Genomic DNA, 27,782 nt, shown 5'->3' with positions numbered 1-27,782 from the left:
TGCCTAGGCCAGCAGAAATGTCCACACGGGTGATGGGCAGCAAGCCACACAAGCTGGTCTGGCTAGCTCAAGCCACACAACCGAGATGACCAACGTGACGAGGGGTTTGCCGGCAGGACACGGGCAGTTCACAGCCTCCGGGAGGACACGGAACAGCCCCACCCAGAAAGCACCGGAGCCGCCTGGGAGCCACCCCTCGGCCTGGAGGGAGCTCCACCTGGATCTGCCGGGAGAGGGGTGTCGACCTTTGTGACCGTCCACTCGAGCCTCGGGCTGAGCAGGAGAAGGTGGTCAGCTGGCCAGGGCCATGGGCTCACCCTGGCCAGGCGAGGGCAGCAGCTGACCCGCAGTCCCCACAGAGGGCTCCAGGGGGAGGGGAAGCCAGCCGTGTCCCAGGAAGGGAGGGCACTGAGCAGACGGAGGCCATCCTGCCTGGGCGTTAGGAGAAGCCTCTGCTCCCCGGTGTCCTCTCAGGCTGCGGACAGGGGAGGTGAGGTGACCGCTGACTAACAGGCACGTCCCCATCTGGGAGGACGGGGAGTGGGCAACAGTGAGCACAGATCCTGAGCACCACTGGGGCCAGTCAGCCCAGCCCAGGCTTTGTGTCCACTCCCTAGTGCCCGTCATGGCTGCACGAGGCGGAGGGTCTCACAGACCAGGGGATGTGCCACCTCTCCTCCCCCTTCCTCTAGACCTCGGTGGAGCACAGGTGTGGCTTACGGTAGCTACTCCTTTCTATAACAGGTAGGGTGCCCACACGGCCGACTAAGGGTGGCCATGCAGTTAGAAACCCTGGTTCCTCCGTGATCACGGCACTGGAACTAAGGTGTGAAATAACTTGTGCATCTACATATTAAATGCAGTTCTGAGCTCCCTGGCAGCCAAGGAAAAAAGAGACAATGAAAAAAAGATGGGTTAGATATGTCTGGCAAAGCAGAGAAGAAGATTCTACAGAGGACAGAAGCCTTTCTGACCCCAATCCTGACCGCTCTGGGTACATACAAGATCCTGAGCTCCTATTCCACCTTCCAGCCAGAGCTCACTCCTGGGCCTGGCCCTGGCCCTCAATCTAGCAGCTGTGGTCTTTGAAGAGCCCCTATGTCTTGGCCCTCCATCCTGACCCCGGACTTCCTAACTGCATTCTGTTATTGATGTTCTAATACAGTTTCAGAGGATTTTAATGGCAGAGAAACTATTCTGTAGGGTGTGCTCACAGAAGACTTGTCCCGTCAGGCCTTTGCCAAAACCCACTGTAAAACTAGTGAGAGCGAGCCCTGCTGGACCCCATGGCCGTGAGTACATATGACGTCACACCCTGCAAAATGCACAGGAAACGTCACCTGGTCCTGCGAGGTGGACGCAGCTCAGCTCACACCCGTGCAGACCCTCAGGGCACTGCGGCTCTGGGGTGGATGGAGTGTCCCCGAGGGCTTATCCTGGTGGAGAGGGACAGCTCTGCTTGGGCAGCTGACCTGGGGAGCCTGTGCATGAGGGGCCGGGCGCCTGGGAAACCTACGCACCTTTGCCCAGTTTTGCTGGGAACCTAAAACTGCTCTAAAAACCATTTTTTTTTCCCAAAAAGCTGGGGGGAAAAATCCAGTAAAACAAACAAAAAAATAATAGCAGTGCAAGCTACGGTCACTGAGGGTATGTTGGGTCCTCACGCCGTTCAACTTTTGTCACCACAGTGGAAAAGGAGATCCCTTGATTCTGTTAGAGAGGCAGGTGAGGGGACACGCGGAGTCTGGGCCACCGTGCGCAGTCCCCCGGCCCTGTGACAGCTTGGAGGCAGGACCGGCAGGTGCCCACCGAGAAGCAAATCTAGTTACCGAACCCTTGGCCCTAACGAAAACAAAGAGTGGCTCTGGTTTTTAACGATAGCATTCATTTCCTGATATCTTGTTTTTTCTCCATTCAAAATCCGTGGGAGGCCCCGTCCCACAGATGCTGTGGTGATCGGAGGGCGGGCCAGGCGGCCAGTGCCTTTCCTGATCCCTGTAGGGGACGCAGCCATCCAGCAGGGGTGGTCTATTCCCATGCTGGACACCACGTGGACGGACAGCCGCACTCTGTGGCTTCACTCTGTTGGAAGAATCTTCTGAGATTGTTCCGTGTGACATCCATGTGACACGTGGATTTCTAGCTCACACGCATGTGCTGGGTGGTGTCCCCCTGAAGGATCATAGGCCACAAGAAAAGGGAGTTGGGACCAGGGACCTCGGGGTGACACGTGGGAACATGGGCCTGCGCCCCTGAGGGCTCACCCTGGGCAGACGGGGCCGGGTCCCAGGTAGGACGGGGGAGCTGTCCTCAGAGCCGCCTGCGGTCCCAGCGAGGTCCTCCTGCCTCCGGGTCCCAGTGGCAGGACCTCAGCAGACACAGGGACAGCTGCTCCCTTCTGCTTTCCCAAGCCCTTAGACCGCGTGAGAGCCAGTGCCACCCGGTCACACCCTGCGGGACCCCGGGGGCACATGGTTGCCAGCTGTCAGCGTCGGCTTGAATCGGCTGTGCTCTCCTCAGGGCGCCGGGGCCCAGGGGTGGCCGCTGGAGCCCGCGAGTTCCAGGCGCAGGAGGAGCTGGGCGTCCCAGGGTCCGGGCTCTAGGCACCGAGCTGAGCTGCAGACGGGAGCTGGGCAGCAGGGCAGCCCCCGTGCAGGAGTCTGATCTGGGAAGGGGAGGCAGCAGCAGGGCCCGGCCAAGCGAAAGCTGGGTGCCTCCGTGGAGTGTGCACCCAGTGCTGCCCGGGGCACCCCGCCAGGCCCGCCTGCACACAGCCAAGGAGGACAGCCGTGGCTGGCTCCTCTGAGCCTGTCCTGCCCTGCTGGCCCACCGCTCCCCACCTCTGTACCAGGTCAGTCCCCACCCCCACCGCTCTCCTGCAATGGTCATCTGCCCAGCATGTAAGGCCCGGCTTAAGCGGGACTTCTGGGGGCCAGTCCAGGCCTCACCTGTACCCGCCGAGATGGTTCTTACCCAGGTGAGCGCCACGCTGCCTTCATGGGGGGGCTGTGTGTCCCTGGGCCTGGGTCCTCCCATCCCAGGGCACCCCAGGACCAGCTGGGGTTGTCCCACGTGGTCAATCAGGGCTGGGTCTCAGGAGGGAAGGGGCTGGCGCTGTGCCCCCCCAGTCTGGAACCCCACAGAAGGAGGGTGCTGAGTTCTGACTGCACCTTCCGGAGGGTCAGCCAGAGCCCGAGGGCCCTGGGCAGCAGCCAGGAAGGCGTTTCTCTGAGCCCCGAGGGGTGAGCATGGGAAGGACCAGGGCCGGCAGGGTCTCTGCCATGTGCTTGGAGGTCCAGCGTCCACCGTTGCAGTCCTTGGCCCCCTCTCAGGTCTCTGGAGGGCCACAGCTGGGCACTCCTCCCGCGTGCACAGCTGGGGCTGGTAGGAAAGAGCTCCTAAGTTCCTGTGCTGGGGCCCCGAGCCCACGACTGGTCAGGTGACCCCGAGGGGGACACCAGGCTGCTGGCCCTGTGGACATAGGTAGGGGTGCTCTTCTGCCAGTGGACACCTGTGTTCATGCCGCCACTGCCACCGTGCGCTCTGGGCCTGAGAACCTGGTGAAGTGTCGCGTGCACAGACGACCCTGGGCGAGGACAGCTGTGGAAAGCAGGAGCCCTTGCTTAGGTAGGGAGGACTCGCTGGCCGGAGGCCCGGAGCCCCCGGGCAGGTCGGCCTGACACTGAGGAAGAGGCTCCACTCCACCCAGTACCCGCCCGGTGCCCAGCAGCCTCTTGAGAGCGAGCCGGGCTGCCCTCCTTCCCCAGGGGGTCTGTCCCCTTCGTCCCTGGCTCCTGTGGCACAGGCCCCTGGGGCTGAGCGGTTGAGAGGCTGGGAGCAGAGCAGTGCGGGGTCCCTAGGGTGGCTTCCGGTCCCCACCTGGTTTCCTTCCTCCTCCTGCTCGTCCCCCCCAAGATGGCCACCTCCACGTCCCAAGTTAGAGCTTCCTCCTAGGGAGGGATCTGCAGCGGGACGGGTCAGGCGGCCAGGTGGGTGCCGGGAGGGTGGCCCTCCTGTGTGAGCAGGACCGTGACGGGGACAGCGTGTGCAAGCAGAGGGCAGCCCGCTGGTGGGTGTTCTTGTGAACTCACGCGCTCCAGCGCAAGGTGCTCAGGGCACAGAGATGCCCGCGGGCTGCCCCCCTCCCATCCCCGAGGGCCCCCACCGATGGCTGCGCTCCGGGCCGTCTTTAATCTCCCTGATTCATCCTTCTGCCTTGGATGAGGCAGATTAATGTGAGGTCAAGAAGTATTTCATCAGTTACTCTGAAGGCCTTATTGCGTTTGTATTCAAGAACGTGGAATCCCGAGGAAAGATGACCACCTGTGAGATCAGCTCTGGAGTGGGCGGCCCTGCTGGGTTCAGAGCCACGAAGCTGCAAAGCCGCTTCACCAATGGGGAAACCGAGGCCCGAGAGGGAGGGGGCCTCCCATCCCCCAGCCTGTCCACAATGTGAGTCTGTGACAAAGCCAGGCCTGTCACTGTGTTCTCTTGACATCCATCCCAGGATCCTACGTGCCGTGTGGGGACAGGTTTCAGGCTGGTCATCTCACAGGAGAGCAAGCTCCTTGGGCCTGGAGGTGATTCACAGACCAACCGCTCTCAGGGACTCTGTGAGTCCAGCTGCCATCTTCCACTGAGTGTTCCTATGCCAGGTCCAGGTCCTCTGGTCAAATCCTCCGCTGCTCACGGTGTCCCCAAGTTACAGATGGTAACAGACCTTGGGCACTGTCCCTTCTGTTCCGGGGACAGAAGCCTCCTGACAGACGGGGAGTCTGTGGCACTGGGGTGGGTCCACGTGGCTTCCGAGGCCTCGTCCAGCTCTAAGAGCCCCCAGAGCACGTGCAGGGCTTTGTATTGCTGCGTGGCAACTGCCACGATCTCAGGAGTGGAAAGCCACCTCGCGCCGTCTGCAGGTGGGTGAGTGGGGGTCCCATAGGTGGGGATGCTGTGGGCGGGGGTCCCATGGGCGAGCCTCCCGTGGTGGCTGTCCCAGGGGTCTGCGGCCCCTCTGCCTGGATTCTCCTGCAGCCAGGTCGGGGTCTGCAGGGCTGCCCCCCCTCCCAAGGCTCAGGAGGATCTGTCCCCTGGCTCATTTGGGCGGTGGCAGAATGCAGCCCACACACCTGGGGGCGCAGCAGATGAGCCGCCTGTCTTCCCCTGCGGCTAGGCGACGCCGACTCCACAGCGGGCAGCGCCCACCAGACGCTGGGTCACAGGCAGTGGCAGTGCGGCACAAGGCTTGCCTCAGGGCAGCAGTTCCAAAGCCAGCGACCAGTGGCCGTGCCATGGCTGCTCAGTGTGGGCGGCAATGTCCCCCCGAGGCTGGCCCGGTCCTGGACTCTCTCATGCTCAAGGAGTCCACAAAGGACACTGCCCGAGGGGCTCTGCAGCCACCTCTTCCACGGGGACAGTGGTCGCAGAGGGGGGACAGACCTCGGGCGGGCTCGGGCTGGGAAGACCAGGTGCTCATGCAGGCCCTCCACGTGTGACGAGGAATGTTGTCATCACTGAGAAATCCAAGTTTGCCCGGGCACCCCGGCCGTCTGGGCTTGTGGGAAGGAGAGGCTGCAGGGTGGTAGGGGTGGGACATTTTGAGCCTGGTCTCCAGGGACATTTTACAACCTAGATAAAAACATGGAGGCGTCGGGCACCTCTCAACCCACAGACAGGACAGGAGGGGAACTTAGGGGAGGAAGGTCCTTCCAGACTCCAGAGCTCCCTGACATACAGGTCGGGAGGAGCAGAATGCAGGACCAGCCTCCCGCCCCCCGCAGGAGCCCCGGACTCTCAGGGTGAAGCCCCGTTCAGCCATGGCCAGGGACAGCGGAAATCACCCCTTCCCTCCCGCAGACGGCAGTCGGGCCGCAGGACTCTGAGCCCTTGTAAATCCACCAGTGCCCAGAAAACAAATTCAAAAACATTGCAGGCGAACAATGTTTAAATTGAAAATCTAAATATAGTCCTCAGTAATCCTAGCCACCGCCAGACATTAATTACCCTGCAGCTGCCACCAAGGCCGGGGCGCCCGCTAGGTCCACCACGCTCCCTCCCTGGCAAAGGCAGAATCTGCAAGGAAGTTTCCCGTTTCGATTTCTTTCTCTGATTGTATTTTAGAGTCACCCTTGGAAAGCTCACGGAGGAGACCCAGCTTCCCGGTGGCCCCCTCCCCCTCCCCCTCCATCTCCGTCTTGGGTCCCTGAGGCGACTGGCCTTGAACTTGGGGCACCCGTCATCCAGTCGGCTGCACGAGGCGGATGTGGGTTGAGCGGCCCGGGCGGAGAAGTCCCTGCAGGAGGAAATGTCTGATTCAGAGGCCAGGCTGCCCAGGGGAGGGCTGGAGACCCACCTAGGGGGTCCGGAGCAGCACCACCTGCTGGCCACGGGGAGCCCAGGGCTCTCACCTGAGCCAAGGGGTTTTAACTGCCCCCACCCCGCCCAGGATCTTCCAGTTCTTGGTTTACACTTTCAGGCCTTCCCCCAAGAAGACCAGGGACCTAAGATTCAGATGACCACTCCTGCTTCTTAGGGACCAAGGAGGAGGTTTTTTCTTGCTGGCAGGCCCTGGTCCTGGTCCCCAGGTCAGGTGGGCACCCTGACTCTTATGCAGCTCAAGGGTTAAAGTAGGGGGACACAGGGCCATGGGTCAGCCAAGCACATGTCCAGTGTGAAGAGAGGAAGGTAACACTGGAAAGAACCTGCTCTGACAAGCTTCCCAGCACCATGTCCTCCCCAGCTCTGGGGACAATGGTGACAGGAGGGTCCAGCTATCACCAGTCAGTGTTGTCCAGGAGCTGCTGCAGAGAGAAGCGCGTGCCATTGACTTGCACCAGTGATGCTCCAACGTGGACAGACGTGCTGTGAGGAGTGTTGATTGATAGTAGCTGCAGAGATTGTGACAGGACCTGAGATGACGTGTGACACGATACAATGTAACGGCAGGAGGTGACCTGTCACACTGCAGCCCTTCCAGGACCAACCTGAGTGAGGATCATAGTGGGTAGCACTGTCCTCAGTGGGGCAGAGCTGGCCGTGGGTGGGGCCAGCAGCTGAGGCCCGGCAGAGAGATGACCAACACGTTTTCCCAAATGCCCACGTCACCACAGTGCTTTAGATAAGGAAGGACACACAGAACAGAAGACGTAACTTGAGGTCAAACGCATCGGGCCCCGGTGACTTGGCTTTGCCTGTCACTCGGCTGTCACCCACAGGTGCCGTGGGGCGGCTGAGGCTTGGGCTCTGGTGGCGTGAGATGGGCTTTCTGTCACCACAGCAGGTATGAGCGCTTGGCTGTAGAGAGGGAAGGTGTGCAGAGCTGTGGGCTCTGAAGGGCTCCCTGGAGGCACATGGTGGCCAAGCCTCTGCCTGAGGCTGGGATGGGACACGGAGAGGCAGAGTGGGAGAGGAGACGGGGTCCCACGCTCCTCTTCAAGAGCATGCCCAGGGACCCCAGGCCTCCCGGCAAAGGTCCACTGCCTCCCAGTGGCACCCAGGGGACCAGTCTCTACCGCGCTGGCCTTAAGATCCAAACCACAGCCGAGGGCGTGAGGCTCTGGAGCCGGCCTTCACCCGTGGTGCCTGCAACCTGGGGACAACTGGTGGCTGCATAAGGCAGCAGCCGCTTGGGTCCCCTCTGTCACCACAGCCACAAGGACTGTCTCCTGGTGCACTGTCATTACACAGGGCCATGGGCAGTGTTACTTTGTCCTTCCCACATCTAGGGACAGCAAGGCCCATGCAGCCTGTGGACAGAGCCTCCACTGTTCAGGCCCTCGGTAACAAGAGGGATGGTCTGGCCCCCAGGAAGACAGCAGAAGACGGGGAGTCTGTCAGATGTTCCCAGTCATCTGCCTTTGACTCTTGGGCCTGTCCCAGCCTGTCTGAGCCTTTCTGAGCCTTCCTAGACCTTCCTGGGCCTTCCTGGGCCTTCCTGCGCCTTCCTGGACCTTCCTGCACCTTTCTGGGCCTTCCTGGTGCTGCAGACTGGCTGGGCACAATTCAGGAGCCACTTGTCAAAAGAAACTAACTTTATTTTTAGAACCACACACACCAAACAAAACAGCTCCTCAGGAAAAACCCTCAGAGCCCAACTGCCACCACCACCAGCCTCTTCCTCCCACAATCCTCCTGCTCTTGAGGCCGATTGGCTGGGTCGCATGGGCGGAGCCAAAAAAGTCCCCCAATGAGCAGCTCCATGGTCTGAAAGGGCAGGGAAACAGCCCAATGAGCATCACCGCAGAGGAACCAATCAGCTAGATGTTGCTGGGCGGCTATGAGCCAATCATCAGCTGGCAGTCTGAAAGTTTGCTGGAGCCCCTTCGGCTGTGGCTCTCAACATCTGGGCCTTCCTAGGCTTTCCTGGACCTTTCTTAGCCTTCCTAGGCCTTCTTGGGCCTTCTTGAGCCTTCCTGGGCCTTTCTGAGCCTTCCTGAGCCTTCCTGGGCCTTCCTGGGTCTTCCTGGGCCTTCCTGGATCTTCCTAGACCTTCCTGGATCTTCCTGGGCCTTCCTGGGCCTCCCTGGATCTTCCTGGACCTTCCTGGGCCTTCCTAGACCTTCCTGGATCTTCCTGGGCCTCCCTGGACCTTCCTGGCCTCCCTGGACCTTCCTGGGCCTCCCTGGATCTTCCTGGGCCTTCCTGGGCCTTCCAGGGCCTTGCTGGGCTTCAGCTTCCTCATCTGCAATAGAAACAGCGATGGTTCCTCCTGCGCAGTCTATTCTTAGAATTCAATCCCCATTGCAAACAGAAAGGGCCCCTGCGTGGCACTCACCTGGCCTGGGTATGAGGCCCCCCTCCCTGATGTGGGGGAAGACACACCTGCCCCGTGGGAGGCCTGGGTCCCAAGGCCACTCAGCCCTTGGGACTAGGATCCCATGCCTTTGTGCCAGGCCCTGAAGCCGTGCCTGACGGGGTGGGGTGACAGTCTGTGTCTCCAGTGTCCTGGGCTGGGCTGGGCTTTTGGGGGCAGCAGGAGGAGCTCTGGGTCCTAGGCCTTATGGGGCTGACACAGGGGCCAGATGGACACAGAGGGGGGACCCAGCCCCTCGACTGGAGACGCCGCATCCCTGGGTCTTTGGGGCAGATGCTGGCAACTCTGGGGGCCAATGGCTGGCAGAAAAAAGATGAGGAGTCCCCAGCTGTGAGCAGAGGGGTGGCTGCACTGCCTGGTCCTTCCTGTCCTGCTCACCCTCCCCTGGGGCATGCAGTGGACAACACCACAGGCTCCTCTGGGCTGAGGTCCTGCAGTGTACCCAGTGCACTGTCCCTTAGGACAGGCTGTGGGCATTGCATGGCCGCGACAGTCAGGGTGCATCTAGGTCAGCAGGTACATCAGAGAAGCCCCCAGTGCCCATGAGGCCAGGCCTCCTGCAGAGGAGCAGGCCACGGAGGGTCCCAGCCCCACACTGAGCCTCTGAAACCCCCCCCTGCAAGACCTGCCAGGTGTGCAGGGAGCCCTCACTTTGCCTCTGTGCGCTGGGCTCCCCCCGGGGGCCTGCTCAGCCCAAGCCACCCCACCTACTGCAGCTGACCTGGGAGGGACAGGGGTCAGGGCCCCCACCCCAGGAAAAGGAAGACCAGCGGCAGCAAATTGCCAGGTGTGGAGCACCGGGCTGCCCTCCTCTCCATGGATGGGAAGCGATTTTTGTAGCAATAAAAATAGATTTAATAACCAGACAGCAAAATTACTTTTTTTTTTTAGGGGAAAAAAAAGTAGGGTAGTAAATATTCATTGATGTTCCCCATGAGATCGCTGGGGTCATGTTTTAGAAATAGATTACAGCATGCGCAGATGCGCAGATTCACACGCACACACACACACACACACACACACACCCCAGCTCACACTGCGGCTCCCTCAGCCCAGAGGCACACGTGGACCCTCTGCTTATGGGCGGCAGGAGGGGCCCCTCCACCTGAAGCCACACGATGGCTTCCTTGACACAAATGTCCTCTCATGGACTCGGAGTCACATTAGGATGATGTGCCTCTGTGAGGGGCTGGAGGAGCCACTCAGAAGGCACTGAGGGCGGGGGCTGCGGGGTCCCAGGCCACACCTGCCAAGGACCTGTCCGTTTGACCAGGAGAGGAAGGGCCAACGGCACCAGACCCACACAGGCTGCCAGGAGGGGGCAGGCTGGAGGAGGCTCCCGGGCAGCCGGAGCCCCCTGGCTGAGGCCAGCAGTCTCCGGGGAATGTGGTGTGCTCGGGTTCAAGTTCCCCCGCATCCAGCAGATCTGCCCTGGGGCCTCTGCCAGGTGGCTCTGTGAGGCTCACCCAGTAGGAGCCACTGTCCAGGAGAGGACCTCAGGCCAGAGGAGCGAGGTCCTGCTGGAGTGAGGGAGCTGGACAAGGAAGGGGGCCCCAACACTGCCCTGGGCCCACGCCCCAGGCCAGCACACAGGGGAGGGAGGGCAAGAAGCACCCTGGGAAGGACCGTCCCTGCGGCAGCGTGGAGAAGCCGGGTGGGAGGAGATGCCCATGAAGGAGCAGGCCCAGGTCCTGGACAGGTGGCTCCAGGTGGCAGCCCCTTCTCTGGGGGTCCACGGGGAGGTAGGATGGAGCAGCAGGAGGTGACTCGCTCCTTGTCAGGGCCTGGAGCTCAGGAAGGAGCAGTGGCTGACCTGCACGGAGGTCATGCAGGGCAGGCAGAGGCGGGGCCCTGTGCCCTCTCCCTAACAGTGCGTCCTGGGCAGGATGGGGTCCCACACCTGGGGAGGACAGCGCCTGCTGATCACATAGGTCCGTCTAGCTCCAAGCCCCCCTTTGTCTGTGCTGGACCCTCAGGTCCCCACCTGCAGAGGTGTGTCCTGCTCCTGCCTTTGGGGCTCTGTGATGCCCTCTGTCCACATGATTCCTCTCTCCCCACCTCAGAACGGGCCCTAAACTCCTACAGGCTGCTTGTCCAGGTGGCATGGCCAGGCCTTTCCCAGGGCCCTTCTCACTCTCCCCAGAAGGTGCTCAGAAGGGGCACCCCAAGGGGAGAGGGGTGTCCAGCCTCCGGCTCCAGGTGCTGCTATCCGCACACAGCCAGGGGGTTCAGACTGCAGGAGGGAACCAGGGCGGAGCCCCTCGATCTGGCAGAGGGGAGCCCCGACTTCCCATGACGGCCCTCAGGGTCACCCCCTCCTCAGCAGAAAGAGGTCCCGCTGCTGCGCACTCCCACCCTCAGGAGACACCTGTTCCAGGATACGGCCAGCCAAGCCCCCTCGGGCCCTCCTGGGAAAGCCCGGGTGAGGACGTGGCCTGACTGCCCCCTGTCCCTGTCCTCGCCCCCACCAGCCAGGCTCCTGTCAGCCTGGCCCAGGCTGCTCGTTAGAGACCCAGGGAGGCTGTGGCCGGGGCTGGCGGTCCCCGCAGCGGTGGCCTCTGTCAGGAGTGCAGGCTGGCACGAGGCACGCTTGTTTTAAGACCAGCGAGCGCCAGGCTTCTCTGAAACGCACTGAATAAATTTCCCTTTATCAGACGCTGACTGGCCCGTTACAGTCTTCTCCCTCATTATTCCTGCATAAGCTCAGGCATAATGGGCCCGCGTCCCCTTTTGGATTCAGAATCCTGGTCCCTCAGGAGCAGTTAGCCGCAGCCTCACCCGCCTGCAGCTTCACGCCACGTCCGGGGGCGGTCGCACACTGCGGCTGGGCTGGCCAGGCCTCCCCTGCGCCTCCTCCAGGTGGCCCAGCTCGGGGGCTCCGGGGTCCCAGCGTCCCGATGACCTGCCCGTGACCAGGCCTGCCGCCGGAGCTCAGCTGGCCGTGGAGGAAGGAGCGGGGAGGGAAGGTGGATGGTTTCTCATCTGACAGACCCCTCGGGCCTCCTGGCCTGCGGGGCCCATGCACTCAGAGTCTCCTGTGGACCGCAGTCCACAGGCCCCTGGGCACACGCTGCTCTCCACCCGCAAACACAGACGTCCCACCCCTGCGCCTCCACACCCTCTTGCCAGTGGCCCGTTTTCCTGTAGAATCTGACACTTAATTAAAGGGACACGCCGGGGCCCTGGTGGTCCTAGCAGCCTGCTGACCTCTTCTTTCAGCCCCTGGGCCCTCCTAGGGCATGTGGAGCCCACCCACTCCACGCAGCAGGCCAGGCCCCAGCCCAGGCCTGCGCCCCTCTGTCCACTCACTTCCCTGGACAGCCCACCCCTGCTGTAGGCCTTTACACAAGCCCCACCGGTGTCTGCACACCTGCACACACCCCCAAGGTTCCTTGAACACTCACCCACACCCATGAGCCCACGCTCACCCACACCTGCCCGTCCTCTCTCTGGGCAGCAGCCCTCCTCCCCTAAGACCACCTCACCCCCTGCCTCTGACACAGAGGCCGTCCTGGTGCTGCTGTGGGGCTTGGGCCCCTCCGCTGCCCACCCCCACCCCTGCCCGCCATAGCCCTGCACTCCCTGTGCAGTGACGGGGAGCTGGCACCCCGAGTTCCCGCCTATCTGGCCCACTGGCTGCTGTCCACTGGCTGCTGTTCTGGGCCTCAGTACCCCACTCCCAGGGTCTGTGGGGTGGGGTTATTGCCCAGGCTCTCCAGTCACCCCCATGGCCCCAAATAGGGGCCCTAGAGACTTCTCCAGGACTCAGAAGGCTGCGCAGCTCGGGGTGGGACCCCACCTCAGGTCCTCCGGGCCTCACCGTCCACCCCTCCCGCTGCCCAGCCTCTTCTTCCCTCTTCCCAGCTCCTCCAGCTCCTGGCCTCTTTTGGGGTCCGCCTGTTCACAGAGAAGGGTCTGCCTGACCCCCAGCAGCTGTGCCCACGCCCAGGCCCAAGGTGCTGCTGTGTTCTGCATGACCAGGGACCCGGGCAGAGGGCAGGGGCCACTCTGCCTCCCAGACTTGAGCCACCATTTCCCACTGCTCCAGAGCTGCCCCCATTCACCTCAAGGGCATCTGAAGGCTGCTGAGCATGTCACCGAGGACCCTGGTCACCCAGAGCTGCTGGGCGTGTCACGGAGGACCCTGGTCACCCAGGGCTGCTGGGCGTGTCACGGAGGACCCTGGTCACCCAGGGCTGCTGGGCGTGTCACGGAGGACCCTGGTCACCCAGGGCTGCTGAGCTTGTCACCGAGGACCCTGGTCACCCAGGGCTGCTGAGCTTGTCACCGAGGACCCTGGTCACCCAGGGCTGCTGGGCTTGTCACGGAGGACCCTGGTCACCCAGGGCTGCTGGGCGTGTCACGGAGGACCCTGGTCACCCAGGGCTGCTGGGCGTGTCACGGAGGACCCTGGTCACCCAGGGCTGCTGGGCGTGTCACGGAGGACCCTGGTCACCCAGGGCTGCTGAGCTTGTCACCGAGGACCCTGGTCACCCAGGGCTGCTGAGCTTGTCACCGAGGACCCTGGTCACCCAGGGCTGCTGGGCTTGTCACGGAGGACCCTGGTCACCCAGGGCTGCTGAGCGTGTCACGGAGGACCCTGGTCACCCAGGGCTGCTGGGCGTGTCACCGAGGACCCTGGTCACCCAGGGCTGCTGAGCGTGTCACGGAGAACCCTGGTCACCCAGGGCTGCTGAGCTTGTCACCGAGGACCCTGGTCACCCAGGGCTGCTGGGCGTGTCACCGAGGACCCTGGTCACCCAGGGCTGCTAAGCTTGTCACCGAGGACCCTGGTCACCCAGGGCTGCTGGGCTTGTCACAGAGGACCCTGGTCACCCAGGGCTGCTGGGCTTGTCACGGAGGACCCTGGTCACCCAGGGCTGCTGGGCTTGTCACGGAGGACCCTGGTCACCCAGGGCTGCTGGGCTTGTCACGGAGGACCCTGGTCACCCAGGGCTGCTGGGCTTGTCACGGAGGACCCTGGTCACCCAGGGCTGCTGAGCTTGTCACCGAGGACCCTGGTCACCCAGGGCTGCTGGGCGTGTCACCGAGGACCCTGGTCACCCAGGGCTGCTAAGCTTGTCACCGAGGACCCTGGTCACCCAGGGCTGCTGGGCTTGTCACAGAGGACCCTGGTCACCCAGGGCTGCTGGGCTTGTCACGGAGGACCCTGGTCACCCAGGGCTGCTGAGCGTGTCACGGAGGACCCTGGTCACCCAGGGCTGCTGGGCTTGTCATGGAGGACCCTGGTCACCCAGGGCTGCTGGGCTTGTCGGGAGCCCTGCTAAGCCTGAGGCTCCGAGAATCCGCAGAGGCACAGCAGGGCAGGCACAGGATGCAAGGACACTCCCAGTCCCTGGAGAGACACCAAGGCCCTTCGAGGCCTTCTGCTCAGGCATCAGGGCCTCTGGAGTCAACTCGGAGGGAGGCAGGAGCAGGCAGGTGTGGGGCTGCCAACTCGCTGCTTGGTGACTTTCAAGCTCCCCTTCTCTCTGTCCTCAGCAGAGAAGGCCCGGGGCTGCACCCTGTGACTCACTCCGCTAGGCCGAGGGGCACAGACCTAAGCTCTGCCTGTGAGATTGCCCCATGTGTCCTTCCTGGGCTGCCACCGTCCACTCAGATCCTCACCTGAACACCCACTGTAGGTGCCGCCACCCCAGCCAGCTGCGGGGAGAGGGGCTCAGGCTCACATGGCAGGGGTGCCCACCCCCCACAATGCACAGAGGGGAACGGAAACTCCCACCAGGGGAGCCGGGGGCCTGAGAGCAAAGCCGAGGAGGAGCAGGGCCCCCAGGTGTGTGCACCCTGCTGCTCCCGGACAGAGGCTCCCGGAGGCCTCTCATGACTGACAGGACCTCACCCTCCTCAAGGCTGAGGGCCTGGGCTTCGGGCCACAGAGACTTCTGGAACAAGACCCCAGCCGAAGCCCACTGGGAGGCCCCAGCTGGGTCCAGGCGAGACACCACGGCGGGCCTCCTCGGCCTCTGAGGGGACTGCTGCGTGGTTCTGCTGTCAGCGCCGTGGTCAGCTCTGGCCAGATGACCGGCAGCCCGGAGACGGGGTGACAGGCAAGGGGGCGTGACTTCACGCCCTCCCAACCAGTTCTCAGGAGCACTGATTGATGCCTACTGCATGCCAGGGGAGGCAGTCTCCACTGGAGACTCAGCAGGAAGGAAGTCTGTGTGCAGGGCTTGTGGTCTAGATGGTGGGGAACAGGTTCTGGAAGGGGTTCAGCAGGGGGAGGGCAGGAAACAAGGGTGGGGGCTGAAAGTGAAGTGGGGAGGTCAGGAGGGCCTTCTGTGAGGGGTGGCCGAGCACAGACCTAGATGACACAGGAGAGCAAACCGTGAGGGCACCAGGGAGCAAAATGTCTACCAGAAGAACCATGCAAAGGCCCTGTGGCAGACCTGAGCTGGGGGAGTTGGCAAGGAAACGGACTTGGGGAGGTGGTGGGCAGGGAGCAATCGTGGGAGGCGAGGCAGTTTGAGGGCATCCACAGTGGCCTCCCAGTATCCCAAGCGTCCCGTATGGATTGTTGAACTGGGCAGTCCCACTGACGCTGAGGGGACTGAGCAGTTAGCTCCCTCTGTCTTGTTTGACCTTTGAGAATCCTTAATACGGAGGCGGAAGAGCAGCCACCACCTCAGAAGGCCTTTCTGTCTCCCCACCATGGGGAGAAGGGGAGGCCGGGAGCAGCAGACCTGGTGCAGGCAGGGAGCTGGGGTGGAGGAAAAGTGTCTCATCTCCTTGAGCAATTAAGGACCCGAGCCTTGTCCTCAGGGCCAAGAGGATTCCTTACAGCACAGCGGCTGAGGGGCTGAGGGGCTGAGAGCTCATGGGCGGGCCTAGACACCGTGTGCGGCCTGCAGGGAGTGTGTCCTGCCCTGGGTCAGAGCCATCCTGACCAAGCAAGCCTCAGCCCGCAGATGTCAGACGCCCTCAGGAACGTGTCTCAGGCCTCGGGGAGAGGCACGCCAGGTCTTCACGGGCGGGTGAGCGTGCCCAGGCCCGGCTACCACGCGTGCCGTGGGCACCTCACGCACAGCTGAAACGAGGGAGCAAGTGGCCCGGCTGCTGTCCCCGGCCACTCTGCTGTCTGGGAAGTTCAGGAAAGGTAGCTAAGGGCCTGGACCCTCCACGGGTGTGGTCCTTGAGCCACAGGTGCCACCTGCCAACTGAGCCTTGGGCCTGCCGAGCCAGGGAGGAAGTGAGGGCCAGGCCCTTAGATGGTGTAACGAAGCCCTTTCCACCTCCTTCCAGCGGGCACCTGCTCCTACCCAGCGAGAAGCCGGGCGAGCAGGCGGAAGGGGGAGAGCACAGCAGGGTGACAGGAGAGCAGGGTGGCTCCAGCAGCCCCAGCTGTGTCCAGGGGAAGGCACCTAGGAGTACCTCAAAAGCCACCAGATGGAATAAATGAGCCATCGGTTCCCAGCTTCCATGAAGGCCCAGGCAGCAGCTTGAACTGCAGGTCCACTCCCTGTCCTGGGGCAGCGAGTCCAAGGTCAGGGATTCAGCAGCGTCCTTCCTCCCGGGGCTGTCCCTGGCTTCAGATGGCCGCCTTCTCCTGTGTCCTCAGGGCATCTCCCCTCTGTGCCCGTTTGTCAAAGTGTCCTCTAATTATAGGACGACAGTAACACTGATGGCCTACTCTGATGAGCTCATTTTCATTTAATCTCCTCGTGAAATGCCTCACCGCCAAACACACACCTATGCTGAGACGCTGGGGTAAAAGCCCACGACAGTCAATACACAGGATCCATCCACGTTAGCAACCGACAATCACAAACAGAGAGGTTTCTGAGTAGCACTTAAGAGAACCCCATGCCCATAGCAGGACAAACGCAGGCTTCACCTGGCGTCCTGCGCAGCCACCGAGAATGACACTTTTCTACTGAGGCTGACCCGAGAAGGCCCCTCAGCCCCGTGGACCAGGCACGGCACATGCGTGCTGCCGTCCCTCTGTGTAAGCCAGCCACGGAGGACATGTGGTGATGATGTGGTCCCCAGTGCCCAGCCTCAGCAAGTGGCCAAGAGAAGGGACTTGCAGGTTCCAAGAGACTCTGTACCTACTTTTACTTGAAAAAAAAATGGACTTGTTTCACGGTTGTGCAATAAGAACACCGAGGGCAGACAAAGTGTCCTGGTGGCCCTGCCTGCACCAAGTCCTGTGGCACTGGGGTCTGAGAGGGGGAGGGGCGGGTGCCTTCCACCAGGTGTCCGCCCTTTGTGAGCCCCAGTCCTCCCTCCAGGCCCCTCTCATTCTGAAGAGCTCTCTGTCCACCTGGGGGTCACCTGCAGCTCGGGCAGTGGGTCATGGCTGCCAGCTGCAGCCCTAACAGGAGCCCAGGGGCCACTGGCTACTGTACAAACCCACTGGGAGGAGAAGGCGGGCTGCCGCCCACTGTGCCTCAGCTCTCTGGCTTTCCACTTGTCCCCTAGTCCCCTGGGGTCCTTCACCAGGCCCACCCCTTCCCGGCTTGCGCCATGCCCTGTGCTGCTCCCACCACACCGAAGCCTCCTCCCCTCACTGCCTGGCAGACCCCTACCCACAACGCCTCAGATCAAATGCTCTTCTCTCTTCACACTGTCCTGGTCTCTTCAGCATGTCACAGCCTGAGCTGCCCAGCTCCTCCCCTCTCCTGGACGGTGCAGGCCTGTGGGTGGGATGCGTGGGTCCTGGGTGGGGGCGGGGGGCGCCCTCAGCCTCCTAGCACTGGCCAGAGCCGGCTCAGCAGGCCCTGCCAATCAGCACCGCAGGCTCCTGATGGTTCCGCAAGGGACCCGAGGCCGAGGGGGCTCTGCATGGCCCTCCTGGATGTGGCCTTAAGTGGCCTTTCCACCCAGAGCCCGTGCTGCTCCTGCTCCAGGCTGGACGCTGACTCAGATGGGCGTTGGCGCCAACAGCAGGGCAGCCACTGCTTCCTAACCGGGACTGGAAAGCTGTTCCCTTATCAGATCGCAGCACAGGAAGCAGGTGGAGGAGGTATTTTGGGGCTTGGAAGGGGCCCCCCAGAGCCTGTGAAATCGCACCGCGTAGGCAGCCACCTACTACGCCTAAATATAATGCTGGTCTTGGGCTGCTGAGCAGCGCCTCCCAGCCAGCCGCCCCCCACCTGGCAACGCAGGGCTCCAGGCGGGGACAGCTGCCGCCGGCACAGGCCTCCCATCCCGGAGTCTGACCTTTATCCTAGTGGGCGCTGGTGTGGTCAGGCGGTGCCATGAGGTCCCTGCCTTGGCCACCCCCATGCCCTGGAGCCCTCAGGGTCCTCTGCGCGCGCGGCTCTTTTTCTGGGTCTTGCTGAGTCTTCCTCTCTATTTCTTGGTTTCAAAGGCGGTCAAGGTCGTCTCCTCCAAAGCTCTGTTAGCCAACCAAGGGAGGCAGAGCGGGTCTGAAGGTCTGCTACCACAGCCCTCCCCCGACCCTGCCCCCCCCCCCTTGCTGAAAGAGGCAGGAATTCTGCCCCCACAGAGGCCTGGGGTGAACCCTGCCCTGCCCCGAGGCACCCAAGGAGCCCTGGCGGAAGAGCAGCTTCCTGGAGACTCTGCTGCGTCTCCTGCACTCCTCTTGAGTTTTGAAGCCTGGGGAAGTACCTGCTGAGGGCCAGGTAGGGGGCTCCCGTGTCCCAGGGCTCAAGGGAACCAGAGGGCTGGTCGGCTGAGAGGCGGCTACGTGGCCCCCACCTGCAGCGTCTGAACTTGTCAAGGAGACCCTGTGGTTGCCGCAGTGAGCCAGCTCAGGGCCAGCCACCCCTGGGGCTCTGGTGAGAAGACTCTCAAGGACAACCTAATTCCATTCCTGTCCCTCCCAGCAGAGAACCTGTGACTCCGCAGGAGTGTCTGCTGCCGTCTGTGCCTCCGCCCAGGATGGGCACCCTGCGGGGCTGGTGCCGGGCCAGACCCTGCTCTGCTGCTCCCCGGTGCTGGGGCGAGCCAGCCGTGAATTTCATAGATGGCCGATTGCACAAAAGCACCCGCGTGTGGCGTGCAGAGACACCCTGATGGAGAGGTGGGGCAGCCCAGGCCAGGGACAGCCACCAGCCCCACACAACACCCGGGAAGCTGGGAACTTAAGCTCAAAGTGTGCTGGTCGGTGAGGGGTGGGGCAGGGAGCTTTAAGAACCTAAGTGGACAGTGACTGGCTTGCCTCCTGAGTGCCCACTGATGTTCTGCACCAATCTGTCCCTGTGTCTGCTCTGGCTCCTTCGTGCCCGCCCCCCACCCCGGGTGTCACCAGTCCCTCCATGTGCTCTCCATCTCTTTCCCTGGCACCTCGGTCACACCTTGGGCCAGGTCTTCATGACCACCAGGGCAGTGTGCAGTGGCCTTTCCTCATTGGTATCTTCCTCACTGTCCCCTCCAAGGCCACCCAGCCATCCCATTGCTCCCTAGAGCACAGGCTGAGCACAGCCCTCCCCTCAGCCTCACAGTGGCCTGGTGGCTTCCTCTCCAGCACCCAGCCTCCATCTTCGCTCAAGCTCTCCACGGTCCAGTGGTCACCTCCCTGCAGCCTCTCCTGTTTGCTGTATGCCTGTCACTCACCCACCCACCCGTCCATCAACCTGTATCCTGGGACATCAGAAGTGAACAGGTGGGTGGTGGCTTTGGGGGACTCCAGCCACTGTGTCGGCCAGATCCCAGCTGGAAAGCCCCGCTCAGCTGCTTGCAGGCACATGACCCTGGACACCTCTCCTCGCTGGATTTCCGTTTTTCCTAGAGAAATGGGGGGCGGGGGGTGAGAGGGCGGACACAGGGCCGACAGTGAGACCTGTGGTAGGCACACGGTCCCTGGAGACGATGCTGGGGCTTTGTGGAGACCCACGGGCATTTCTCATGGTTGGCTCAGCTGCAGTGCAGGGGCAGCCCCACACAACGCCAGCCCTGTCACCCAGCCGGCTCTTCAGAAGGCAGCAGGAGCGTCCAGAGGGTGACCTGGGCTTCCAGTCAGAATGCTGGCATTCAGCTGGGCTCTCGGGTCAAGTCCAACTTCCTCCTCAGTACTTAGACAGAGGATCCTTGAGGACCCTGGTCACTCTCCTGTCCTACAATTTGTGCACAATGTACTTGAATACCTCCTCCCTCCAAGGACAGCCAGCAAGCCTTCAGTGACCTCCCCTGGCCACCCAGCTTCCGAGCCAAGGGGTTATGGCCCATCTGCACACTGCAGACCACACTCCTGTGCCCACAGACCTTTCTCTTTGGGGTACACAATGCCTTTCTCAGCCTCCACAGGACCTCGATGGGACAGTCTGGGGACCTGGGAGCTGTCACTCACTAGAGGGGTCAGGCCCATGGGCACAGCTTCCAGGGAGGCCCTGTCCATCAGAGGGCAAGCCTGCACTCGGGGCACGGTGCTCCCGATGAGGGCCATGGTCTGGTCTGACCATGCTCTCCCCCCTTTCCGCAGCAGCCTGTGGGTGGCAGTCGTCGGGGGGAGCCACGCTCCGTTCCACCATGGCTTCCTGCCCGTGTGTGGGTCTGGGCCCTGGCGTCCTACCCAGCTCCTGCCCTTGGCTGTGCTCTGACGTGAATGGGCTCTGGGGCAGTTGTGACTGGTCAGCCACCTGCCCAGACCCCCCGCCTGGTGGCAGCTGGTGCTCAGGCCGGGCCTGCCCGTGCCAGGCGGATGCGCTATTTCAGGCACCGTGACTCACCGCGCCAGGCTGTGCGTGGTTTTACTTCTTGGCAATGGGGCTTTTTTCCTTCCCCGTGATCTAGGAAGTTACTATAATTTGGCCACCGGGTCTGGAGTGAAGGGGGAACACTATTTTGGTTTTAGAAAGAGGCCCTTGCTCTTAGAACACAGTCTCTTTGCTCCGGTGCACTTTCTGCTCCAGCCTTGGTATGACCTTGGTATGACCTTGGTATGGACCCTGCTCTCTCGGGCTTCCAGCCATGGACTGGCAGCAACTGCCATGCCAGGCTCCAGGCATCTCTGCTCTGGGCGGCGGGTGCTGGACCATTGCCATTTAGGTCCCTGTGCCCCCCGGGAGCAGGAGAAGCAAGGGAGCCCCTGCGGAGCCCCTCTGGGGCAGCGCCTGTCTGGCTGAGGCAGAGCTTGGCCAGTCCATGTCAGCAGCACCCCCCACCCCATCTCTGAGCCTCAGTTCCAGACCTAAGCCACAGGGTGCCTCCTGGGTGCTTGTGAGGACAACATGAGGAGCAGCTCCTTTGGCATCGGTGATACCAGAGTGTTGTTAACGTGCACGATCACAGGGACACACCAGCCTGTGCCAGCCCTCAACTAAACTAAACCATGGGGACAGAGGGGACAGATCTGGAGCTGGCCTGGAGTCCCCTCAGCAGCTGCGGGAGACACTACCTGCTCTAACCCTTTCTCCTCCATCTCCTTGTCTGCACATCAGCTCCGAAGGTGGACGTGACAGCTGCCGAGCTGGCTCAGGGTGGCCCTGGAACAGTGCCTGGGCACACGGCAGAGAAGACGTCCAGTGGTGCCCACCTGGGGCATCCTCCAGGGCCACTGCCCAGAAGCCCACAGCAGCCCTGCAGTGGGTATCAGAGTTCTTCCTCAGAGAGGAGGAAGCTGAGCTCAGAGAGAGGGACCCTGTCTGACGTCACCCGTTGGCAAGCTGGGGTCGGACTTGACCTTCAGGTTCTCAGCCTCACTTTTCCCAGGAGACAGTCACCTCTAGTCTCCAGCCATTAAAGGAACAGGAGCAGCTGTCTCTGGGTGCCGCCGTCCCTTCTGCCCTCTGCTGTCTGGGGGTCTGGGGAAGTTCCAGCTGGGGCAGCTCAGAGGCCCTCTCCCGCCACCTCCCACCACATGGGCTCCTTCCAGGCTGGCTCATAGCCATCCAGGGTTGACCAGCGGTGTGCCATCCACATGCCACTCCTCTGTCACCTGCTACTCAGAGAGGGACAGTGCAAAGTGGTCATTAAAGGGCAAGTCCTCCTACCTGGGGTCTCAGTTTCCTCTCCTGAAAAGTGAGGCTGATGACCATGTCCAAGGCGGGAGCCCCTGGGGACACAGAGCTGAGCTGGCCCCCCACCACCCTCTCCCGCGCTGGCAGAGCAGATGCTCCGAGAAGCCCCGGGGCCTTCTCAGAACCTGCCCTCAGCAGGCCCTGGTGTGCAGCTTGAAAGCATTTGCTTCAAGGCCCAGGTCTGCTCAGCCGTGTCCCCCACGCAGGCTCCGCTCACCTCCCTCGGCCACCACATCACAGCACCTGGAACAGAACAAAGGGGCCTCTCTGTTCGGGGAATAACGAGAGGCTCGGCCCGGCAAGCTCTGGAGCAGCCGAGGCAAATTGGCCACCTCCCGAGAGCCTGTCCTCGGCCCAAGGCTCCGGGCTGCTCATCCCGGCTGGAGGGTGTCACTTCTGTCCCACCCTTGCTTCTCCTGGCCAGCGACAACGCTGTTTGTGGCTCTACCTACAGTCCCCCGAAGCCCTGGGGAAGCAGGTGGGTCTCGCCGTCTGGCCATCTCTGCAGCACCCAGGTTAGTCCCCAGCAGCCACCAGACCAGCCACAAAATGGTTGATTAAAGTTCATCTCTCACAGCTCTGGAGCCAGAGGTCTGGAGTCCAGGTGTCTGCAGAGGCTCTTCAACTTCGGGCCTCTCCGGGTGCTCCGTGGCTTGTGTCTGAGTCACTCCAGCCTCTCCCTGTCTCTGTGTCCTCATGACACAGAAGACACCAGTAGATCCAGGACCTTAACCCAGTTGACTTCATCTCAAAACCCTTCCCTAAACACATCTGCCAAGACCCTGTTTCCAAGCAAGGCCGCGTTCCCAGGCTCTGGATGGACATGGATTTGGGGAAGGCTGTGTTCCCTGACTGGGCTCACACCTCGAATCCTGCAGAGCTGGCATGGAGCAGCCCCTGACCCAACTGCCAGAATCAGGATCAGGGTCATGAGATCTGGTGGGTTCATTTTCCCAGCCTCCTCAACTTACATCCGGGGAAACTGAGGACTAAGAAGGGGTAGCGCTTGCCCAGGACCCAGGCAAGCTGGTGGCAAAGGCGCCTCGCTGGGTCTGCGGATGCAGGACATGCAGGACGCAGCGCCCCTATTCACATTCTCCACCAGCAGGAGAGGGAGCAGCAAGTCCCTGGGGCACTTCATCTTCCTGGGCAAATAAATGGCAGTTAAATCAGCTGCCTTGGGTGAGAGGGTCCCCAGCAGTGAGAGTCCACAGCCCCGGGGAGGTGCTGGGACAGGGTCTGTTCTCGTGGAGATACTGGGTGGGTCATGTCGGGTCGCAGGCACATGTTACATGGGGAATTGGGCAGGCTGGGACCACCAGGTTCAGGGCAGGCAGTGTGAGGGACCAGCCTGAGTCCTCTTGGTGCAGGAGGACCCAGGGTGTCCACAAGGGCCAAGGAGAAGTGACATGTGGCCTGTGCTTATTCAGGAACAGACTCGGGATGTTCAGATCTTTAGGACTCCTCTCCAGTGACCAAGTTCAGCTCTGCCCACCTTCCACAGACAAATGGCCAAGGATGGCCGAAGGCCCCAGAGGAGGCCCTGGGAGCCTGGGTTGGCCTGGCTCCAGACTCTCCGTTGACAGAGCCGAGAGACACTAGCTATCAGCTGGTAAGGACAGAAGCAGGAGCTGAGCGGCTGGGTAGTGAGAAGCCAGGAGAGACTGTGCTGGTCACCTGCAAGAGGAGATGGGGAGAGAGCAAGAGAGGAGGGAAAGAGGAGGAGGAAGAGGAGGAGGAGCAGGAGGAGGAGGAGCAGGAGGAGGAGGAGCAGGAGGAGGAGGAGGAGGAGGAAGAAGAGAAGGAGGAGCAGGAGGAGGAGGAGTAGCAGGAGCGGCAGGAGGAGGAGGAGGAGCAGGAGGAGCAGAAGGAGGAGCAGGAGGAGGAGCAGGAGGAGGAGGAGCAGGAGGAGGAAGAGCAGGAGGAGGAGGAGCAGGAGGAGGAGGAGGAGCAGGAGGAGGAGGAGGAGCAGGAGGAGGAGGAGGAGCAGGAGGAGGAGGAGGAGCAGGAAGAAGAGAAGGAGGAGCAGGAGGAGGAGGAGGAGCAGGAGGAGCAGGAGGAAGAGGAGGAGCAGGAGGAGGAGGAGGAGCAGGAAGAAGAGAAGTAGGAGCAGGAGCAGGAGGAGGAGGAGGAGGAGCAGGAGGAGGAAGAGCAGGAGGAGGAGCAGGAGGAGGAGCAGGAGGAGGAGCAAGAGAGGAGCAGGAGGGGCAGGAGGAGGAGGAGCAGGAGGAGGAAGAGCAGGAGGAGGAGCAGGAGGAGGAGCAGGAGGAGGAGCAAGAGGGGAGCAGGAGGGGCAGGAGGAGGAGGAGCAGGAGGAGGAGGAACAGGAGGAGGAGGAACAGGAGGAGGAGGAGGAGCAGGAGGAGGAAGAGCAGGAGGAGGAGCAGGAGGAAGAAGAGCAGGAGGAGGAGCAGGAGCGGCAGGAGGAGGAAGAGCAGGAGGAGGAGGAGGAGGAGCAGGAGAAACAGAATGAGGAGCAGGAGGAGGAGGAGGAGCAGGAGGAGCAGAATGAGGAGCAGGAGGAGGAGGAGGAGCAGGAGGAGCAGAATGAGGAGCAGGAGGAGGAGGAGGAGCAGGAGGAGCAGAATGAGGAGCAGGAGGAGGAGGAGGAGCAAGAGGAGCAGGAGGAGGAGCAGGAGGAGGAGGAGCAGGAGGAGGAAGAGCAGGAGGAGGAAGAGCAGGAGGAGGAAGAGCAGGAGGAGGAGCAAAAAGAGGAGGAGGAACAGAAGGAGGAGGAGCAGGAGGAGGAAGAGGAGGTGGAGGAGGAGGAGGTAGTAGTGGCCACAGAGACCTCTCAGGAAAGCAGGAGAAGTGGCTCTGTGTGCAGCTGAGCCTGGAGGCCCTGTGCACCCTACCCTGGAGCATCTTCTAACCCTCACTCATGCAGGAAGTAGACCCAATCCCCCAGTGCGCCCTTGGCCTTGGCCCTTCCTGTGGTCTGAGCGGACTCTGGCTGAGCCCCACATCCACCCCTCTCCTGGGCTCCACGAGTCTCGGCTGGCAGCCACTTTATCTTGTTTTCTGTGTTTGAAAAGACTTAGCAAAAGGGAAGGAATATTAACAAGGAGGGGCAGGGGAGGGCGGTGGAGGGAGGAGCCGGCTTCCAGGGGAGGGAGGCTTTGTGGTTTGTGGGGCAGCAGATAAGAAAGGGGTCGACACACCCTGGTGGCACCAGTGCCTCTCCCTATGTCAGAAAGGCAAGAGCTCAAGGTGCCGGGCTTGTCCGGGACAGCTTCCAAGGCCAGACCTCAGGGTACTGACACAGGTATCTCCCGTGGGCACCGTGTGCTCCTGGCTCCTCCTGGGTGCACGCCAGGTAGTGTTGGACTGTGTGGCCCTGCTGCCCACATGAAGGCCATCAGTGACTGTGGCCCGAGTTGGACAGACCCTGCTGGGCCCAGAAGGGTCCCGATAGCAGGGCTGGCACACCAGGCTCTGAGACCCCATCTCCACACCTCAGAAAGAGCCAGCGGGCTGTGTGGGGCCCACTCCCAGAGCTCTCGGGACACCAGTCAAGGTGGACTTCGCTGTGGAGGACCACTGGCCAGGGCAAGGCAGGGGCTCATGTGTTTCTCAGCTGTGGCTGGTCCATCCTAGGAGGCAAGAATCGCCCCTGGGGGTCAGATGAAGAAGAAAAGAGGGAGAGGGGACCCCAGAGTGAAGCCCAGGACTGCTGCGAGTGCACGCGGAGACCGTGGCCTGGCCGCCTGTCAGCAACTTGTGCCATTTGGAGCTGGCGTCCTGGAAACGTATCAAACGAGCTTCTCTGTGTTTCTGATCTGGCTTTTGGGAATGATCCCCAGCCGGACTCACGGCCAGCCATTAGCACTGCAGATGCCTCCCAGCCAAGCCCAGGGTTTGATTCCCCTCCTGGAGGCCTGGAGGCAGCAAAGGCTGGACGGGCACCTGGAGGCACCTGGAGGCACTTGGGAGCCCTGGTGGGGCCAATGCACACACATCCTAGGGCAGAGCACGCCTCGGGACGGGCCTGACTTGTCCTGTGGCCACTCGCTCCTCCTGTCACCATCACAGTCCTGGAGGACCGTTCAACAGCAGCCCAAGGCAGAGACTGAGGCCCGAGAGGACCTGCCCTTCCCCAAGGCTGTGTGCCCAAAGCAGCAGTCCCTCGGCCCTGGGCACCCTCTACAAAGAAGCCTGCTCCTATTTGCAACCCCAGGTGGCCAACAGTGTCCACCTGTGCATCCCCTCCTCTGCCCCCAGGCCGCCTGTCCAGCGTCCTTGTCAACACTGATGAGTGTTGAGCTCAGGGCGCTCATTGCTGCTGGGCCTCAGGAAAGCCCTCCCCACCCTCCCTGCTGCCCCCCAGGCTTGCTCAGCAGCCACCTCAGTGTCCGCCTGCAGTGGGCATCCACAGCTACTGCACAGAGCCTGGAAGCTCAGCCCGCATAAGGAGCAGCAGCTCAGAAATGCCCAGAAGGCCCAAGGCACATTGAGGGCCATTGTCCAGGCTATGGGGGACAGGAAATGTTCATGGTGCTGCCCTCAGGATGCCAGTCCCTGTTTTCACATGGCCCCTCAGGATAGGGGAATGGGGGGGCATTTCCTGACTGACCTCTCTCTGCAGCTGGGTCACTGTGTCTCAGGGTGAACTGGGCATCTCTGTGGCCTTGATGACATCGGGCACAGGAGAGTGGGCTTCAGGGGCACTCCAAGGTTGGGGGCTCCCGTGGTCCTTGCATTACTCTCAAGGAGCCCACTTAACTATCAGAGAGAACCAGGTCTGTGCAGGAGTTAAACTGGTAACAGCAGATTCTGACCAGAGACAGTTGCAGTGGGGCAAAGAGACCCCCAAAGAGAACAGGGCTCAACTTCCAATGCAAAAACCCATTGGGCTTACAGCCAAGGAGCGTCTGCCCATGGAAAACCATTAAGGGAAAGCCAAACCCCACTCTAGGCCTCTTGCAGGATGGCCAGGGTGACCACACACTGCTTGAGGGCAGAGAAGCCTGAGGGACACAGCTCTGGTAGGTGGTCAGACACTGAGGTGGAGGCCTCTCTAAGTGGACAAAGTAAGTTCTTGCTAAAATTGGGCTCTCAGGGACAGCACCACCGGCAGAGCTCAGTAAACAATGGGTCCAGAAGGGAGCCTGTCCCAGCCTAGCATAAGGAGGTGGACTTGGGGTCTCATGGGACTCCAAGAGGGCTGCCCTGCAGCCTCAGGACCACGGGGACCTGCAGCCTCAGCTCCAGGAAGCTGAATCCTTTGGTCAGGGGAGTGGGGGCCAGCACATGGACCTTCCAGCTGTGAAGCTGCGCTCAGTAGGGTGGGGTCCAGATTTTCCCACCTCTTGTCAGCAGTCACGGGAGTAAGGGGGCTTCATGGTTACAGGGGTGCTCCCCCTGTGCTGGGAGAAGCTGGCCGTGAAGGTGCCCTGGGTGTTCTACAGGGAAGGAGAGTCACACTTGCCAGAGGGGCCTCTGGCCCAGAGAATTGACCCGTCTTCCCATTAGCACTGTCGGCTCAAGACACCACCCAGTATCCCAGGCCACCTCCAGCCCTGGGCAGAAGTCCTGCTCTCCCACACTTCCTTTGGTGGCATGTTCCTGGGCTGCCAGAGAGAGCAGCATGGGTCCCGGGTGTGTGGAAGCGATGTCCAGGGACTTGTGACATTCTGTTCACAGGTGCTCACAGGACTGCACCTGAGTGTGTGTGCACACACACGCAGGCAGACAATGTGATCACGGCAGGCAGACTTGCACACTCAGTGTGGAGCACGTTCACACAGGCACCCGGCATGTGCATGCTCACGTGTGGTTTCACAACATGTACGTGCACCCGAACACACTAACACGTGTGATCACATAGACCATGCACACCTGCACAGTGGGCCTACCTGTTTGCTACATGCATGAACAAACACAGACACATGCACGTGTTCATGTACGCACTCTCTTCCCTGATACTAAGCCACCGTGACTAGCTTCACCCTGGGGGAGGTGAGGCTCGCTTCACCTTCTGCCTGGTCCAGGTAGAAAGCTCCAGAAAACCAGCCCTCCCCGAAGTCCAGGGA

The 27,782-nt window shown here is 61.8% G+C and overlaps 2 long non-coding RNA genes across 3 annotated transcripts; one reads left to right on the top strand and one right to left on the bottom strand.

Moving 5' to 3' along the window:
* Positions 1–8,009: 8,009 nt before the first annotated feature.
* LOC143641420 (uncharacterized) lies at positions 8,010–13,407 on the bottom strand. The gene is made up of 2 exons (XR_013155327.1): positions 12,874–13,407; positions 8,010–8,677 (listed from the first exon to the last, which is right to left on the bottom strand). It is a non-coding gene; the product is annotated as an uncharacterized LOC143641420 (long non-coding RNA).
* A 4,664-nt stretch (positions 13,408–18,071) lies between these two features.
* LOC143392205 (uncharacterized) lies at positions 18,072–22,839 on the top strand. Of its 2 annotated transcripts, XR_013090320.2 has the most exons (5): positions 18,072–18,414; positions 18,619–18,815; positions 19,260–19,397; positions 21,172–22,228; positions 22,328–22,839. It is a non-coding gene; the product is annotated as an uncharacterized LOC143392205 (long non-coding RNA). The 2 variants fall into 2 exon arrangements; XR_013090321.2 differs by lacking the exon at positions 22,328–22,839 and having other exon boundaries at positions 18,086–18,414; positions 18,622–18,815; positions 21,172–21,492.
* The last annotated feature ends 4,943 nt before the right edge of the window (positions 22,840–27,782 follow it).

Source organism: Callospermophilus lateralis, chromosome 2 (assembly GCF_048772815.1).
Source record: "Callospermophilus lateralis isolate mCalLat2 chromosome 2, mCalLat2.hap1, whole genome shotgun sequence".
NCBI lineage: Eukaryota > Metazoa > Chordata > Mammalia > Rodentia > Sciuridae > Callospermophilus > Callospermophilus lateralis.
The sequence above is the reverse complement of the archived record's forward strand: the minus strand, read 5'-3'. Positions and strand labels throughout refer to the sequence as shown.